Below are 16310 nucleotides of genomic sequence, written 5' to 3'. Positions count from 1 at the left end.
TGAGGGTGGGGGAGGATAATCCCAGAAGCACAGAACTTCAAGGAGCCAGGTCATCCACTGACCATTTGCGTAGTGCCCACCTCTCCTTAATGTGCTTCAGGCTTTTCTTGAGCATGCTCTGCTCCTCATCTGTAGCCCGGATGAGGAAGTGCTTCCAGGCTTCCTCTGCAAACTGGCTTCTTTAATATATCATTTAAGAAGAGTTATTTACTTTTATTTTAGTATATGAATGTTTCGTCTGCATGTGCATCTGTGTACTGTGTGTGTGTGTCCTTGGAGCCCAGAAGAGGGTATCAGATCCCCTGGAACTGGGGTTAAGGATGGTCGAAAACCACAATATGTGTGCTGGGAATTGAACCCAGGTTCTTTGCAGGAGCAGCTAATACTCTTAAAGCTGACTCAGCTCTCCAACCCTTAATAAGGTAAGATTTTATATATATATATATATATATATATATATATATATATATATATATATATATGTGTGTGTGTGTGTGTGTGTGTGTGTGTGTGTGTGTGTGTGTGTTTTTACATTTTAAGTGTGTGTATGTGTGTGTGTTATCTGTTGGAGTGGTATGTGCACTTGTCACAGCGTAGGTTTGGAAGTGAGATTACGACTCATGTGTCTCAGAGATTGGACTCAAGTCACCAAGCTTGGCAAGAAGTGTCTTGTCCCCTGAAGCATCTCACCAGCCAGCCCCTCATAGGAATAAATTCAGGATTCAGTCTCCAGTCCTTACTGTCTCTATACCAGGATGGATGATCACCTGAACAGTCCATTTGGCCCCAAACACCCACCCGTGTCTGTGAGGACAGAACTGAGGGGGGAGAAAGAGATTGCCCAAGGAATGGATGCAGAAGCTTCCAGAGAGAGACAAAGCTCTCCCCTACTGTCCAGGACTCCAGCCCAGGACCACGGGTATGCCTACCTTCTTCTGTGCTTTCTCCCTCCAGACATGAAGGAGGAATTTGTCTTAAGTTGTCACTGGTTGTAGCAACAGGGAGAAGCTAAGGATGATGTCTGCCGTTGGTCCAAGTGAATTCTCTTGTCTGGGTTGGAGGCGGGTGTGTGTAGTTGGAGGAGAGGCCAAGAAGACCCAGGGCCCTCCTCCTGGGGGCCAGTGAGGGATAGAGGCAGATGCTGCACCAGGAGGGAAGTTGAGGTCGGGGGGGGGTGTGTGTGACTGACAGTCCAAAGACACAAAATAGGCAACAAGCCAGAACATGGTCCCCAGTGAGGACACATCCCGCTCTTTGTGGCTGAGACCCCGCCCCGAGGGAGCTATGATGCCCACTGTGGTGAGCTTCTTGGAAGCTTGGGAGTGGAGCTTGCAGAGATAGAGAAGCAGGGGTGTCCTTGTGACAAGGTCACGCAGACTTGACAATGCTCTCTGCACGCTGCGGCCAGCCATTGACGGTTCATTATTCATCCTAACCCATTTCAGCCTTGTGATGGCATGAGTCAATTCTTACCATAAGGACTTTTCCTGCCAAGAGAGCAGAGCTCCTCAGCTCCCAGTTGGCAGAGGGATACAGCCAGAGAGTGCGTCCCAGCCTTGTCTCTCCTGACCCTGCAGGCCACTGCAGTGACCATGTTACCACTCTTCCCATGTCCCCTTAGATGGGGCTTGTGCAAGAGAGTGTTTGGTACTGCTATCTCACCTATTTGGGTTACAGCAAGCATTTGATGAGTCCCCATATGGCTTGGGAATACAGCAGGAAACAAAGAGAGGTCCCCGAAGACATAGCTGTGGTCTCCTGGGAACAGGCACACACACACACACTCACACACTCACATACATGCACACTCACACACACATACTCTCTCATAGGTATGCACTTTTTCACTTACACAAATGCTCTCTGTCTTTGTGTCTCTCTGTCTCTCACACACAGACACATGCATGCACCCCCCCTTACACACAGACACATGCATGCACCCCCCCTTACACAAACACACACACACACACACACACACACACACACACACACACACACACACACTGGCAGGTGCTTGCTGGGTATATGGAAAGTGGGTGGAAAGGATTCAGGATTGGGAGTTCACAGCCCGGATTTCAAGTTTCCCACCAGCACTCAGTGTCTGTGTGCTAGCTGCTGGTTCCTCTCCCTTAGAGGAGCTCTGTCTGGTGTTCTATCCCTTGTCTTCACAGGTGAATGACTGCGTTCTCCCAACTCCAGTTTTCTCAGGTTTGTAACTTCTCCACCAGAGCTGGGACTTGGGGCTCAGTACCCGCAGAGGTCAGAGTTCAGTACGCAGGTTGAGATGTGGAGAGGTTCCCTCCATTCTATACTCCTCTTCCCACTGTGCCCCCACAAAGCTCAGTCAGCTTAGCCTTGAGAGAATATAGCCCTTATTTGCTAGCTCTGGGGCAGGCAGTATAAGATCCTTTTTTAAAAAAATGTGTGTGTGTCTCTGTGTGTGTGTCTGTGTGTGTGTCTGTGTGTGTGTGTGTGTATACATGTGTAAATGTGCTTATGAGACACCATCATGCTTGGCTTTTTAGCTTTTTACTGGGGATTGAATTCAGGTTTTCATTTTTGCATATCTTTCTAGACTCTCTTTAAAACAATATTAATGATTAATTAATGAATTAAGTAATTAATGGTATGTGTGTGTGTAGGCTTGGTTTGTGTGTGTGTGAGAGAGAGAGAGAGAGAGAGAGAGAGAGAGAGAGAGAGAGAGAGAGAGCATTTGTGTGGAGGTCAGAGGGCAAATTTTGGGAGTTGGGATTCTCTTCTTCCACCATATGGGTCCTGAGACTTGAACTCTAGTCTACATGCTCAACACTAAGCACCTTCACCTACACTGCCACCCCCACCCCGCTTTTAACATGTTACGTGACAAACAAAACCCTCTACGCAAATGTCTTTGGGGACAGCGTGATGCTTTGTGGTACATCTAGTCAGCAGAGTGGCTGAGTTGCACTGTTTGGTGATGTGCTAGGCTGTGGCCCCTCATGATGAGCTGAGCAGAGAGGACTTGTCACAGCAGCCTGGACTTCCTTGCTGTGACTGTGAGCCTGTCCAACTGAGGGCTGGCTGGCTGGGTAGGTGCTGGACACAGGGTGAGCATGGCCCAGCTTTTCCTGGCCCATGGGAGGATGGGGAAGTTGTTCTTTGAGACTGCAGAGGCTCAGCCGTAGATGGCTCTCCCGTTTTCTGTTCTACCATCCCAGTAACTTCTACTGCTCCTTTGTTTCTTCAATTCCCAGCAACCACATGGTGGCTCACAACCATCTGCAATGGGGTCTGATGCCCTCTTCTGGTGTGTTTGAAGACAGCAATGGTGTACTCATATACAATGAATGAATAAATAAATAAATAAATAAATAAATAAATAAATAAATCTTTTTAAAAAATGTACATCTGCCTCAATGACCCTCCTAAAGACTCTTCCTGTGCTGACTGGGTCTGGAAAAGTCAGTCGATCTCCCTGACCAAATTTCTTTACTGCTGATGGCTGCTGCTCCTGATCTTAGAGGTGCAGGGTTTCGATGCTGCGGTGCTTCTGTTAGGGGAACACACATCTGACTCTGCTCTTCCTCAAGAGTGCCCTTCCCATCTGAAGTCAGATCAGGAGCCACGTGGAGCCGCCTGCAATCCTGGGGTGGGATTCAATCCATGTGCCTACTGGGGGAAGGCTCCTTAGAAACCCCCGGGCTGTGCAACCTGAAGGCTCAGCAGGAGCACCAGGTACTGAGGAGTCTCCCTTCGCATCAGTTTCAATGTTAGGCTACAGACAGACCTGCTATTGGATCGCTGAGGCTCCTTCTGGTTTGACACATTTATTTCCCTGAAGCCGATCTCAGAAACTGTCTGCAAATAATTGACTCTTTCCCGTTCAGCCAGAGTCTGTCCAGCAGGACGCCTAAAGTGTGTCAGTCACCACAGAAAGGAACTTAGTCCTTCCTCTGTGCCACACTCTTCCAGTATTGTCAAGGAGCATGTCCTAGAATCCCTCCCCCCACACACACCCATTCCACGTTAGACTCAACTAGCTCTTTCATATCCCCATGGACGATGCTTTTGCCATTTCTCCCTGTCCTGCAGTCCAAGTTTGGATCTCACGTGTGCATTCCTTCCCATTTCAAGAGTGTATAGGGAACAAGACTGGGTTGCTTGACTCCCGAGAAACTTTAGGGTTTGACATACAGTAGTTACCTAGTGAATGCCCAAGAGAATGGTCATTGCTTTGAAGTACACGGAAAGCCATCCTTCTTTTATGGCTTGCTTGTCTGATTAGAGAGATAGTCCAAGTCCCCAGTCCTGTCTCTCAGGCTTCCTGGAACTTGCCCATGCTCCTTGCTCCTGAGGCTCTGGCAGAAGCCTCTGTAGCCTGCCCTGGGATCCTCTGTAGCCTGCCCTGGGATCCCTGGATGTTCCCATGCAGAGAGAGAGAGAGAGGCAGGATATGCCACGGGATTGATTTTTGTCTTTATAATTTTCGTTGCAATTGATTTCTCAGGTAGAGGCTTTGCTGTTAATGAAGTGAGGGCTGCCGGGCTCCATCAGAGATGGGATTACACGAAAGGACAATTACCCTGCGGGTGACAGCTTCTCTCTTTTTAAAAAAACATATATAAAGAAATGAAAATAACTCAGCTGCAGAGGCTGAGCTATGGGGTGATGTTGTTGGCGACCAGGTGTTGGCTGCAGGGGTGTTTCATGGGCATTGGGGGATGGGGAGAGGGTGGCTTCCTGAAAGGAGGATTTTGTGACTCATGATGGTTTCCAGACCAGAGAGAAATTTCTGAAACCATAGGATCTGAGGAGAACGCTTGCTTACCATCCACTAGGGACTGACACCCATTCTACAGATTGGAGACCAGTGAGCAGCCTCCTGAGTAACTTCTCCCGTCCAGGGCTTTGTGAGTTCATAGGGACCCACCCCTCCTCACAGGCTACCCCTCCATCTCCGTGTTTGAGGGTTCCAGCCCCATTCTGCCATGGACTGAAATGAATATTATAGAACCATTCCATTTCCGGAAATAAGCTGAGAATCTTGGATCCCATCCTGTGCTGGATGTGGGACTGATATCTCTTGGATGTGTTTCATGAAGGTCTATTTGAAATTGGTCCCCAAACCCAGTGCCAGTGTTCCTGTGACCCACTGACCCTGTTTGCTATGGGTGGTTTGGACTAAGAAACACTCATCTTAGGAGAATCCTTAATAGCAGGTAGCCTGGGAGAAGAGGTCACCCTCTGCCTTCATACAAGGGACGGGAGGACCCTGATGCCAGGACTGAGATGACATGGCAGCATCCTCTTACTATCCTGATCCTTCTCACCCGACAGAACATCCAAGCACCCTCTATGTAGAATTATTACAGAACTCAACCCTGGAGTTCAAAGTAAAGAGAATGTGCCAGTTAGTTTTATGTATCAACCTTGATGCAACCTAGAGTCACTTGGGGGAAGAATCTCAATTGCCTACAGTCAGTCGGCTAACATGTGAGCGTGTCTATGGGGGATTGTCTTAATTAAGTCAACCGATGTAAGAAGATCCAGCCCACTGTGGGTGATACCATTCCCTAGGCAGGGAGTCCTAAACTGTATAGGAGTGGAGAAATGACTCATGTGCTACCAAGTGGCATGTACACAGTCATTTCTCTCTGTTCTTTATGGTCAAGTTCCTGCCCCGGTTTCCACAAATGATGGACTGCAACCCAGAATAAATTTCTTTCTCTCCTAAGTTGTTTTCTGTCAGGGTATTTTATCTCGGCATTGGAAGTGACTCCAGGACAGAGAGCTAGATAAGTGTACATGGCAACCATGGCTCAGTCTCTTGGGTGGAGCCTGAAGGACTCATCTAGAGGTACTACTCAGCTGGTGCCACCAGGTTCCATGCCTGCTGCACACATGAGATCTTATCACCAAGGGGGCAAGAGCTGCTGAGCCTGCATGCTTGCCCTTGTGACTTGCCTTGGTACATCCTGGAACCTGCAGTCTCTCTTCTGGATGGGGCATTGCTTCCAGGTTTGCATCATCTGACCTCAGGGCAAGCTAGGGACAGGTGTCCCCTTCTGGGATGGTCTGTATATGCTGTCACCTCTTAGTATTTGAACAACTCTGCCTGTAGTCACGTGAGCACCTTCTAGGATCAACCTTGGGGCCACACAAATGTGACCTAATTCTGTGCTGAACCTGGTCCACCTGGAGGTCACCCACATTATTCACTCAAAACAGTCATTGTGATAAGTCAAGGACTCTGGGATGTTGGGGGTGTGGCTCTAGCCCCCAGATTGGTGCTATCACTGTCATTAGTGGGGCTTTGACCTGTTAGGAAGGACCTATCAGGTGACTTAGAACTACTGGGAAAATTAGGCCAATCCATCTCATGTTGTATTTAAAGACGAGGAAACAGACACCCAGGCAAACCCCCAAGCTTCTCAGTCTACACTTGTTTCTTAAAGTTGCTCTTGACTTTGGGTGCTGAGTGCTAAATACCCTGTGGCTTAGGAGAGCATGATTTTGGGTGCTGAGTGCTAACTACCCTGTGGCTTGGGAGAGCATGACTTTGGGTGCTGAGTGCTAACTACCCTGTGGCTTAGGAGAGCAGGTGGGGATTTGAAGCAGGGTGGTACCTGGGTATAAGGCTATTTGAGACATGGAGGCTATAATTTTTTTGTTTGTTTGTTTTAAAGCAGAGTGGTCACTTGGTGTGACACACACTGGCTGTGTGATGGGTTTGGCACTTGTCTGTTGGCAGATGTGTCTGTACCTAGGGCCATCCCTGTCCATCCTGGACCTTCTCCTTTCCAGCTGCATAGAGGTGCTCGACATGGGGGACAGAGGCCTTGCTTCCTCCAGAACTGCTTGGTTCTGGTCTGACTGTCTTCAGACTAGATCCCAGAATGCAGTGTGGCTGAGAGCTGGGAGAAGACCACACCGACTGGAGCCCTAATTACTGTTTGTTTTATAATGTTCCAGGGAACGATCGCTCGATAAGATAATGCAAATAGAATTTTTTAGGAGGCATAGATTCAAGTGTAACAGTGGCGCAAACAGAAGCAAGGTGGCAGCTGGTTGATGTTACTGAAGACAGTGCCTTCCCTTCCCTCTCTTTGTGCCTGAGCTATTGTTGGGTTCATTGTAAACAGATTGGAATGGGGGTTCAGTCCTGCCTTTTAGCAAGAACACAGGGTCAGAGGGAACCTGTTCCAAGAGAGAGCCAGAATGTCATAGAAGCCCCTGCCTGCTGTCAGGCAGTGGTTGGAGCTCTGGATTTGAGTCTAGGACACTAGGGGCCGGAGCACCCTGGAGAAACCTAGCCTTGATCACCTTTGATGGCTGGGTGGAGGGAATCCACAAGAGTTCAGAAATGTTCACATTTCGATTGGCTGCTCTCAGAAGCACCATGGCAAGTACGGTCATATCAGACAAGGTCGTTTTGTTATCTTGGTTGTGAGGCTCAGCAGTCCATGTGGGCCTCCTGGGGCTACCGTCAGGGTGTGGGTGAGATGGGCTTCTTCTGGAGGCCACTGGGAGGATTATTTCTTCACATTCCTGGCTACTGTCCTGGCTGGGGCATCCTCTTCCATCTTCAGAGCCAGCTGTTAGTGCTGACGCTGGCCCATCTGCCTCCCTCTTGTAGCTTACAGTGAGTCTATCAGAAACCCAGGAAAGTCTCTAGTCTCAAGGTCAGCCTGGTGATCTTTGGCCCATCTGCAACCTGAGTCCTTTTGCTATAGCACCTGTCATGGTCGCATAATCTGGCCATCAGGAAGTGGACAACTGGGGGTGGGGCGTCACTCTCCTCAGAACATGTGTGTGTGTGTGTGTGTGCGCGCGCACGCGTGTGCACCTGTTTATATTACTTGCTTTGCTCTGTGTCAGTCTTGTAGGAGGAGAGGCACAGAGGAAGCAAGGACCACAGGACCTGTAGCCACTAGGAACCTGGGGTTTTCCTTTGACAGGCCACTTATTTGCTGTTCCAGTCTGTCTTGCGTGTCTTGGCCCTTTGAGCTGCTGGTGATGCTGTCAATAGGAAATAGGAATGAGACCCTTTTTGGTTCTGCAGCCTCAGTATTTGCTCAGAAAGTGTAAGCGTTATGCAGTGAGCCATGACCCCCTGCATCCCACCTGAAGCCTCTTTACTGCATCTTTTTGAAGCCCAGATTCCAAATGACATTTCTTCAGGTCTCTGCAATGCCCTGCGTGTCTTATGACCCATCCCGCCCCAGTCTGAGCGTGGGGTACCCACCTTTTAAGAGAGAACCTGCATCACCAGAAGAAACCACACACTGTTTTGATGTGGATCTGTCTATGCACTGTGTCTTTGTGTGGACCTGCCCGTCCATCACCTTCTGGCCATGTGTGATTGCCACATGGCATATATTCTGGTGTGTACTGAGTGTACCCAGTGGGGCTTCCTTTTGATAGACAACCCCATATGTGGATCCGATTTGCTCAGGTCATATTTACTTCTTGTTTTTCTTTATCAGCCCCCCTTTCTATTTTTCTATATCTTAGTATTTCCACATTTACAACTTTCATGTTTTTTCTCTGTTTCGTTCTCAAGCTTCCAGATGTGAAAGAAAACATGAGACGTTTTTCCATCTGAGTCTGGCTTACCTCACATAGCAGTGATCTCTGCTTCTGACCACTACTCTGCAAACTTTTCTTTTTCTTCTTTACGGCTGAGTAATAGTCCACTGTGTATCTGATTGTGTACCACCGTTACTGATTTATCTGTTGACAGGCATCTAGACTGGTTCCATAATTGGGCTATTGTGACTATCATACATGGTGGTGAGAGACTGGTCATCCATGTGTAGGAGACTAAAACCCTCACACAAAATCAACTTCAAATGACCTCGGAGTTAGACCTCGAACACTCTGAGGCCTAGGCATATGCAAAGCCCCTTCGGCAAAGGAGCCGGACAACTCAGGAGATAAAAGCAAGAATAGACAGATGGACATCGAGAAGCTTCTGCCCACAAAAGAAACAAGAACCAGTGTGCGGACAGCCAACAGGATGGGAGGAGGCCTGTACCATATGGAGATAGACTGCAGAATGGGAGAAAGCCCTCACCATGTGCTCACCCCATGGGAATAAATACTGAGAATATATTTTGATTTCTTTTAAATCTCAAAGCTCTTTGATGGTTGCTCTCTGAGTCCCTATTATGGAGGCTTCAATGTGAATGGTCCCCAGAGGTTCACAGGTTTGAACACTTGGTCACCATGGAGTGGCATGACTTGAAATGATCAGGAGGCGTGGCCTTGCTGGAGGAAGTGTGCCACTAGGGGCAGGCTTTGAGGTTTCAAGAAGCCCATGCTAAGCCCAGAGTCTCCTTCGTCCTGCCTGTGAGCCACCATGCTCCCTGCCATGAGGAAAGTAGGCAAGCCCCAATTAAGCGCTTCCTTTATGAGTTGCTGTGGTTGTGGTGTCTCTGGACCGCAATAGAACACTGCCTAAGACACCCATCAAGGTGCAGAATGAGATTTTCTGGGAGAAGCTTCCCTGTCATGTCTAGAAGACAGCATCTAGCAGCAGCTGTCTCGGCCTCTGAGTTACACGGGCCCCGTCTTCTCTTCTGTGGTTTCTCCTTGAGCCTTAAGCATTCGCGTTGCGTTGCAGATGTAATAGTTGGGTCCGAGCAAACTATGGCTACTTGTTCTGTGCATTCTGGGTTGTCAATCACTGCTATAGATGGGTGATTTCACAAGGCCTCGCCCCTAGATGTAGAGCTACAGACAATCAGTGGTTGCCGAGAGAGAGAGAGAGAGAGAGAGAGAGAGAGAGAGAGAGAGAGAGAGAGAATCAGTTTGCTCCAGGGACAAACTCCTGATGGAGTTTATCCAATACAGAACATTCAGCTCCAAATACGGGCAGGTGTAAGCAACACTCGGCAGACTCAGTAAGTTTTAAATATGTGCGTATGTGTGTGTATATATATATATATGAAAGGGAAGGGGGAAGGAGCCAGAGGCGTTGAAGGGGGAGGAGGAGGAAGCAGGGGTAAAGACCACTCAGTACTGTTGTGTGAAATTCTCAAAAATAAATAAATTAGGAAAAAAAGAGAAAGATACAGAATGTGGCCAGTAACCCCAGAGACTCCCTCTTCTGACCCAGATGCAGTTGCCCAAATACTTAACTCTTAGTCTTGTTTCACGTGTTCTAGAATTCCACAGAACCGTGACTGGAACACGGGAGAGTCATGATGCCTGTAACCACAGACTGCAAAGCACTACAAAGCACTTGGCAGAGGGGCAGAGGTTTGAGAAGGCAGAGGGTTAAGGCCTCAGAAAAACTGCCTTCCATCCCCTCTCCAGCCAGTACGTTCGCTGGGAGGGGAACAAAGGCAGTGTTCTGTCAGTGTGGAGCTCAGCCCAGCCTCTCTGCTCAGGTGGTCTAAGCCAGTCAGCCACACAGCCTCCCTGTGAGAGTCCCTTTCGCTCGTCCTTCATCTTCCGGGTGTCTGGACTCAGGCAGGCCTTGGACAGTGGAGACTAGTTAGTTACCGTCTGCAGGGTATTACACGGTGTTCCCCAGCTGCTGGCAGGGCTGAAGACTTAACTCAGAACAAGCAAAGCCATTAGCAGTGTGTGAGTGCTGAGCTGCTATTAGGAATGCGTGCACTCTGGTTTCTTTCTACAAGACAAAGCGCAAATGTGCTTTTATGGTAGAATATGAAATGCTCCGTTCTGTTCCCCAGCCCAGCCCAGACCCATCTGGCTGCAAACTCTTCCTGGTCCCTGTTGCTCACTTCTGCAACTTCAGGTGCATCCTTGCAAGACACTCATGTAGGGACGGTTCCCACTGGTGACTGCGTTGCTATGACTCTGTCCTCTCCTGATAAGGAATTTGGAGCTCCTGGTTGAGAATTGTTATGGAGGAAGACAACGAGAACATTCTCATTTCAAGAAACCCAGGAGAGCATGCTTCCTTCTCCTCACCTCACACCTGTGCTATTTGGTCATACTGGGGGCCACCAGATACTTCTGGGAGGGAGGATGAGGCCCAAGGAGGCTGTGCCTGCCTCCCCAGCCACCATGCCCATGGGGAGTGTCCTCGCTCCCTGACTGCACAGCTGGCCTGGGTTAGATTCTCTGTCCTCTCGCCCACAGCTTCCTGGGCCCTGCGGGGAATGTGGGGGCGACTGCCAAGGACCCATCTGCAGAAGGCGAATGTCACACATTTCAGCATCCAGCACCCTGTCCCGCCTCCTTCCCATAGCTCCGGGGCCTCGCTCCGGTGTTTGTTTATATATTTATGAGCCCGGGAATTGCCGCTTCTGGCACGCTATTTACTTAACAATCTAACAGTAATTGTAGGATAATTGTGCCTCGATGAAGGAACAGCCAGGGTCTGTGCAGTAAGTGGATAATAAAAACCAGGGTTTATGGGTTCTGCTACTGGGAAGATTTACAGCCTTAATATTACCTTATGTAACTCACTGTTCCCAGTTCTGAGCTGCCTGGGATTTGCGCCGAGACCCTCAGCCTGCGGATGGTGATCAGGAAATGGGGGGGGGAGAGAGAGAGAGAGAGAGAGAGAGAGAGAGAGAGAGAGAGAGAATATCATGCGTGGGGTTTCTTGTTTCCTCCGCCCCCATGACCACAATCAGAGACTCATAGCTTCTCCTTCGTCTTGGAGACAGAGAGGAAGCAGAGGATGGCTCTAAGTTTCCGTGTATTTTGCTTTGTGGTCCTGTCAGGCCATTAGCAATGGGCAATTGGTTGCCAAAATCAGGGGGCAGCACACACGCAGGAAGCATCGATTTTCCTAACACCCCGATTCCCCAAGCTCTGGACATCTTCACGGAGTCCTGAGCCTGAGAAAGGCTACCTGGCCCATGCACCATTTCCAGCATCTTTCCTATGCTAAACCAGAAGTGTGGGGCCATTGAGTCAGCCTCCCCTTAGCCACATGAAAACCAGCAAGCGTAGTCCCAAAGCAGGGGCTCATAACAGGTATGCTGGGGGCTGAGCAAGGCCAATCAGCAACGTTGACACCTCAAGGGTCTGCATCCTATGATCCGTCCTGCACATCTCAGTGTATGTGTGTGTATGTGCGTGCGTGTGAGCACACGTGTGAGTAAGCGAGAGAGAGAGAGCGGGGGGGGGGGAGAGAGAGAGAGAGAGAGAGAGAGAGAGAGAGAGAGTTGACCATGGGGGGGGGGAGTGGAAGCTGGAGCAGCTGGAAGAAGGAAGGACATGCAGAGATGCCGCTGATATCCACCGTGAGGTGCGGAACACGACTGGGAACTCAGCTGTTAAATCTGGAACAGTATGATTTGGGCATCAAAGTAACAATAAGAGTGTTTGATAGGCTCGGTGAACAGAATAACGCCTAGGGGTCCACGGAGACAGATGTCTGCACGAGTCGAGTGGGAATAAGTCCCTCCTGCTAGAATGAGAATCCCACTGGCAGAGGGATGAGCCAGGAAGTCACCAGAGTCCTGAAGTCAGGAGTGAGGGTTGCCTCGGTCAGACTAGTGATGGTAAATTGGAGTCTTCTTCACAAATTACTTATAATTATGAAAGCAAAATATTACATTGTAGAGAAGGACGGGGCCCAGCCTTGAGCAGGAGACCCAAGCTAGGCCCAGAGTGGAGCATCACACGCCCCATCCTGGCCCACGAGGGAGACTGACACTTACCAGGTAAGGCAGAGCATGCTGGGCTGATGTCAGAAGCTACAGGCAGGCCTAGACAAGGGCAGTTGACAAGACACTGTGCTGGACTCTAAAAGTGTGAGACTAAGAAAGAAAAGAGCGTAAGGAGGGCTTCTGATGGAAGAAGCCGGAAAGACCGAGAAGCCCAGTGCAATGTGAAGATCTGGTGGTCTCAGGGGCAGGGTAGGGAGGACACAGAACCCAGACGGGTGCACTGTGCGCAGCGGTGGAGGTATGGGACAGGGTAGTGTGTGACCTGGATTCTTGGTGTGCCAGGGCCGTGTCTCCTGGCTGATGATTGGTGGCTTTGCTGGAGAGTGTGTGTGCCCTTACTAGCTCATGCTAATAACGCGAGCGTCTAAAGCATCTGACGAAAGGTCTATGGGAGGCCTCCCAGTCTCCTCCAGATGTTTCCACAGTGTTGAAATCGGGGCCACATGGAAAGCCTGAACAGAGGAAGCTGGCAGTGTCTGCACACAAGCACGGTGCAGACAGAAGATGAAGATAGCCCCGTGATTCTCAGGTCTCAGAGGAACGAGAGCCATGAGGTGGGTTTGAGCCACTGAATTAGATGTCTGTCTGTAAAGAGCCAAACCGAGCAGATGCATGTGGAGCAGGTGTGTGCCTCTGCTGTCGCTGAGCCTCAGAGGAGCACGAGCAAGCATTCTAGGCAGGTGGCCTTATACACTGTCCAAGAACTGGATGCCCGGGGACTGTCGGCTAGGTCTGGGGATGCTCGCAGCTTCCTTGAAGGGACAGCCTGCTCAGTGTTAAGCTCTGAGCTCCCTTCTCCGGTGCCAGGTTTTTTTCCTTCCCTATCTTCTTGGATGGGGGAAATGGGAGGGACGTGAATCCCTCCCTGGGCTGAGGACAAGTAGCTGCCTTCTGTGGGGTAGCTCTCCCACTGTGAAGAAAGTCTCCGCCTGCCCAGGGTCCCTATGGCTCTGGAGGATAGGCAGGATTTCCTTTTTGGTTTTAATTTCTTTACTTATGTCCTTTCCCCACCCCCTTATAGTTATTCTCTGGATTAGTAGCCTGGAAACTTCCAAACGTGTGCAACATGAAGTCCCACGAAGTTCCCATGAAGCCTCCATGAAGTCCCTGTAGGGCACTCATGAAGCCTGCACAGGACCCCAGACATCCACCATGAAGTTCCGCTGCCTCTATTGGCAGAGGTAAAGACGCCAGCATTTTACTGGGGGAGAGGCATGTTTTTGCAGGCATTGGCTTGCGTTCAGGTAATAGTGGGAGTTCCCTGAAAACATCACCCGTGGCTCTCCTGACGCTTCACGTGGGGATCAACTGCCATCATTATGTGAGGTCTCCAGCCCATTGAACAGCCAGACACCTTAATGTTGGGTTCTCCCTTGTGTATCCAGAGAACTCACTGTGACATTGGGTTTCTAAGGAGCTCCAGAGGCCTCCGGGACATCGGCCAGCAGACAGGAAGAGCCCGGTGTTGGATGCACACTGGGGACTCTTGGCTGCCAGCTCAGAGCTGACTAAACCTCTTCAGTCTCCTCCCTCACGATGTCTCTGAGAGGGACTGGACGCTCTTGAGCAGGGACTCTTGACCAGAAAACCGAGGCCTGATCTAGTTTGCAGGGGTGGAGAGTGGCTGCCTCTGAGCCCAGGATTTGCTGTTGTGGTGAGCCGAGGAAGCCTAGGCAAGAGTCTCATTGAGTATTTCACTCCTCAGATGCAGGGGTCAGGCTGAGGGTGTGCCTCTTGGGACCAGTTTCTACCTGGATGAGTGTATTCTGTCTCCTGCTCCCCAGTGAACTGTTACCCTTCAGGCCCTCTCCACGGTCAGAGACCGTAACTTCAAAAGCATCACAGTATGAGAAGTAGATGAGTCCATACACTTAAGCACCCATTCAACAAACATTTATTGAGGGCCTACTACCTGTCACATGCTATTCTAGACTATGGGGATCTAGAAACAAAGGGTGTGGTGTGGTGGTGGTGGCAGGGGTGGGCAAAACATCACAACAGATGTCTAGACAGCTGGGTTTAGAGTTGGCTGAACTGTCCTCGATATTAGGGCGGTCTCCCTGTCTACCTCTGATCAATTTTCATACCAGATCTGAGTCAAGATGATCACTGGGTGTAAGCAGGCTGACATGGCTTATAGATGAGGTGATATATGTAACGTGCTTAGCTGGGAACCTGGGAACGGTGATGCCGGCAGCGTGGTGCTGCCAGGACAGAAGAAAGGGCCATCTTGTTGCAGGGTGGGGTGGAGTAGGAGAGGATGCTGGGAGGGTAAGGCGTGTAAGAGAGTAACAGAAACACAGCTTCAGGAATAATCCACTTTCCTCCCTGGGTAGGAGGTCTCTGGTCTGGATTCTGTCACCTCCAGAATCTCACTGGCTAGGGCGGGCCTTTTACCCCCTCCTCACTTGATATCTAAGGGTCCATAAAGCCTGCTGCTCGTTCTGGTACCTGAACCCTTGGTCCTAGGCTGCAGTTCGACCTTAGGAATCAATTACAAAGAACATAGAGAGAAGGCGACCCCACCGTTGGGTGGCTCAGTGGATCTGGTGGACCTGACACTGTTGGAACAAACAGATTGGTGGACAGATGTGGCCTGTTCTACTTCCATGGACAGTATCTGAGATAGACTCACAGACGCTGAGAGTGGAATGGCAGCTGTGAGGCTGGGGGGAGTTATTTATCCATGGGATAGAGTTTCTGTTCATAAAAAGTAAGTTCCAGAAGTCTGCTCCAACATACGGCTTGTTGCTAATGAAACCACATTGGACATTTTAATATGTGTTGAGAGATTAGTAGTTACATAAGGTGTTGTGAGTGTCCCCCACACTCAAACATGCACACAAACACATATCACATGCATACAGACAGGCACACACAGATGTACACATATGCATACACACATGTACACACATGCATGCATACATACATGCACACACATGCATAAGACACACAACACATGCACACACATGCACACAGGCACACACATGTACACACATGCATACATACATGCACACACATGCACAAGACACACAACACATGCACACAGACAGGCACACACAGATGTATACATGTGCATACACACATGCACACACATGCACACATGCACACACAGGAGTCGCCGTTCAGTGTACCTCAAAATGTATGGAACCATTCCAGCTGAGGCGGGGCTGCCTGTAGCTTCGTGCTTAGCAGATAGGTTGTTCTTAAACACTGCATGCGGCCCTGAAGGTCATGACCTTCCTCTTCCTGAAGGTCATGGCTTTCCTCGTCCTGTAGGTCACACTCTTCACACTGAGCTAATAGGGAGCACTGGGGAAGCAGGGTCTGAGCCTACACAGAGGGTGGAGCACTCACAGTCTACACTCAGCCCAGCCAGGTGGTAGAGCAAACTGAGCAGCTCAGAGGCTGGGCAGTGCTTGCTGGCTCTGGGTTGATTTTCTGACCTAGAGAGGATCATCTTACTGTGTGGGCCTGAAGGTGCAAGGCAGAGAGTTGGCTTGGGGAACAGCCTGGGCTAACCGAGGGAGCTGCTCCTTATGCAGTGGCACAGTACAGGGTCTCACTAGCAGGATGGTGAACCAGTGAATCTTGTGGAAACTCCCTCTATCTCTGCAAACAGCTCCAGCATGCCCCCTCAGTTCCTTCTTCCCGAACAGTGGACAAACATGG

General features: G+C 49.8%; 1 long non-coding RNA gene across 1 annotated transcript; it reads left to right on the top strand.

Moving 5' to 3' along the window:
* Positions 1-762: 762 nt before the first annotated feature.
* Positions 763-3316, top strand: LOC143442182 (uncharacterized). Its single transcript, XR_013110191.1, has 3 exons — positions 763-919; positions 2172-2208; positions 3234-3316. It is a non-coding gene; the product is annotated as an uncharacterized LOC143442182 (long non-coding RNA).
* Positions 3317-16310: the final 12994 nt, after the last annotated feature.

Source organism: Arvicanthis niloticus, chromosome 5, assembly GCF_011762505.2.
Source record: "Arvicanthis niloticus isolate mArvNil1 chromosome 5, mArvNil1.pat.X, whole genome shotgun sequence".
Lineage (NCBI taxonomy): Eukaryota > Metazoa > Chordata > Mammalia > Rodentia > Muridae > Arvicanthis > Arvicanthis niloticus.
The sequence above is the reverse complement of the archived record's forward strand: the minus strand, read 5'-3'. Positions and strand labels throughout refer to the sequence as shown.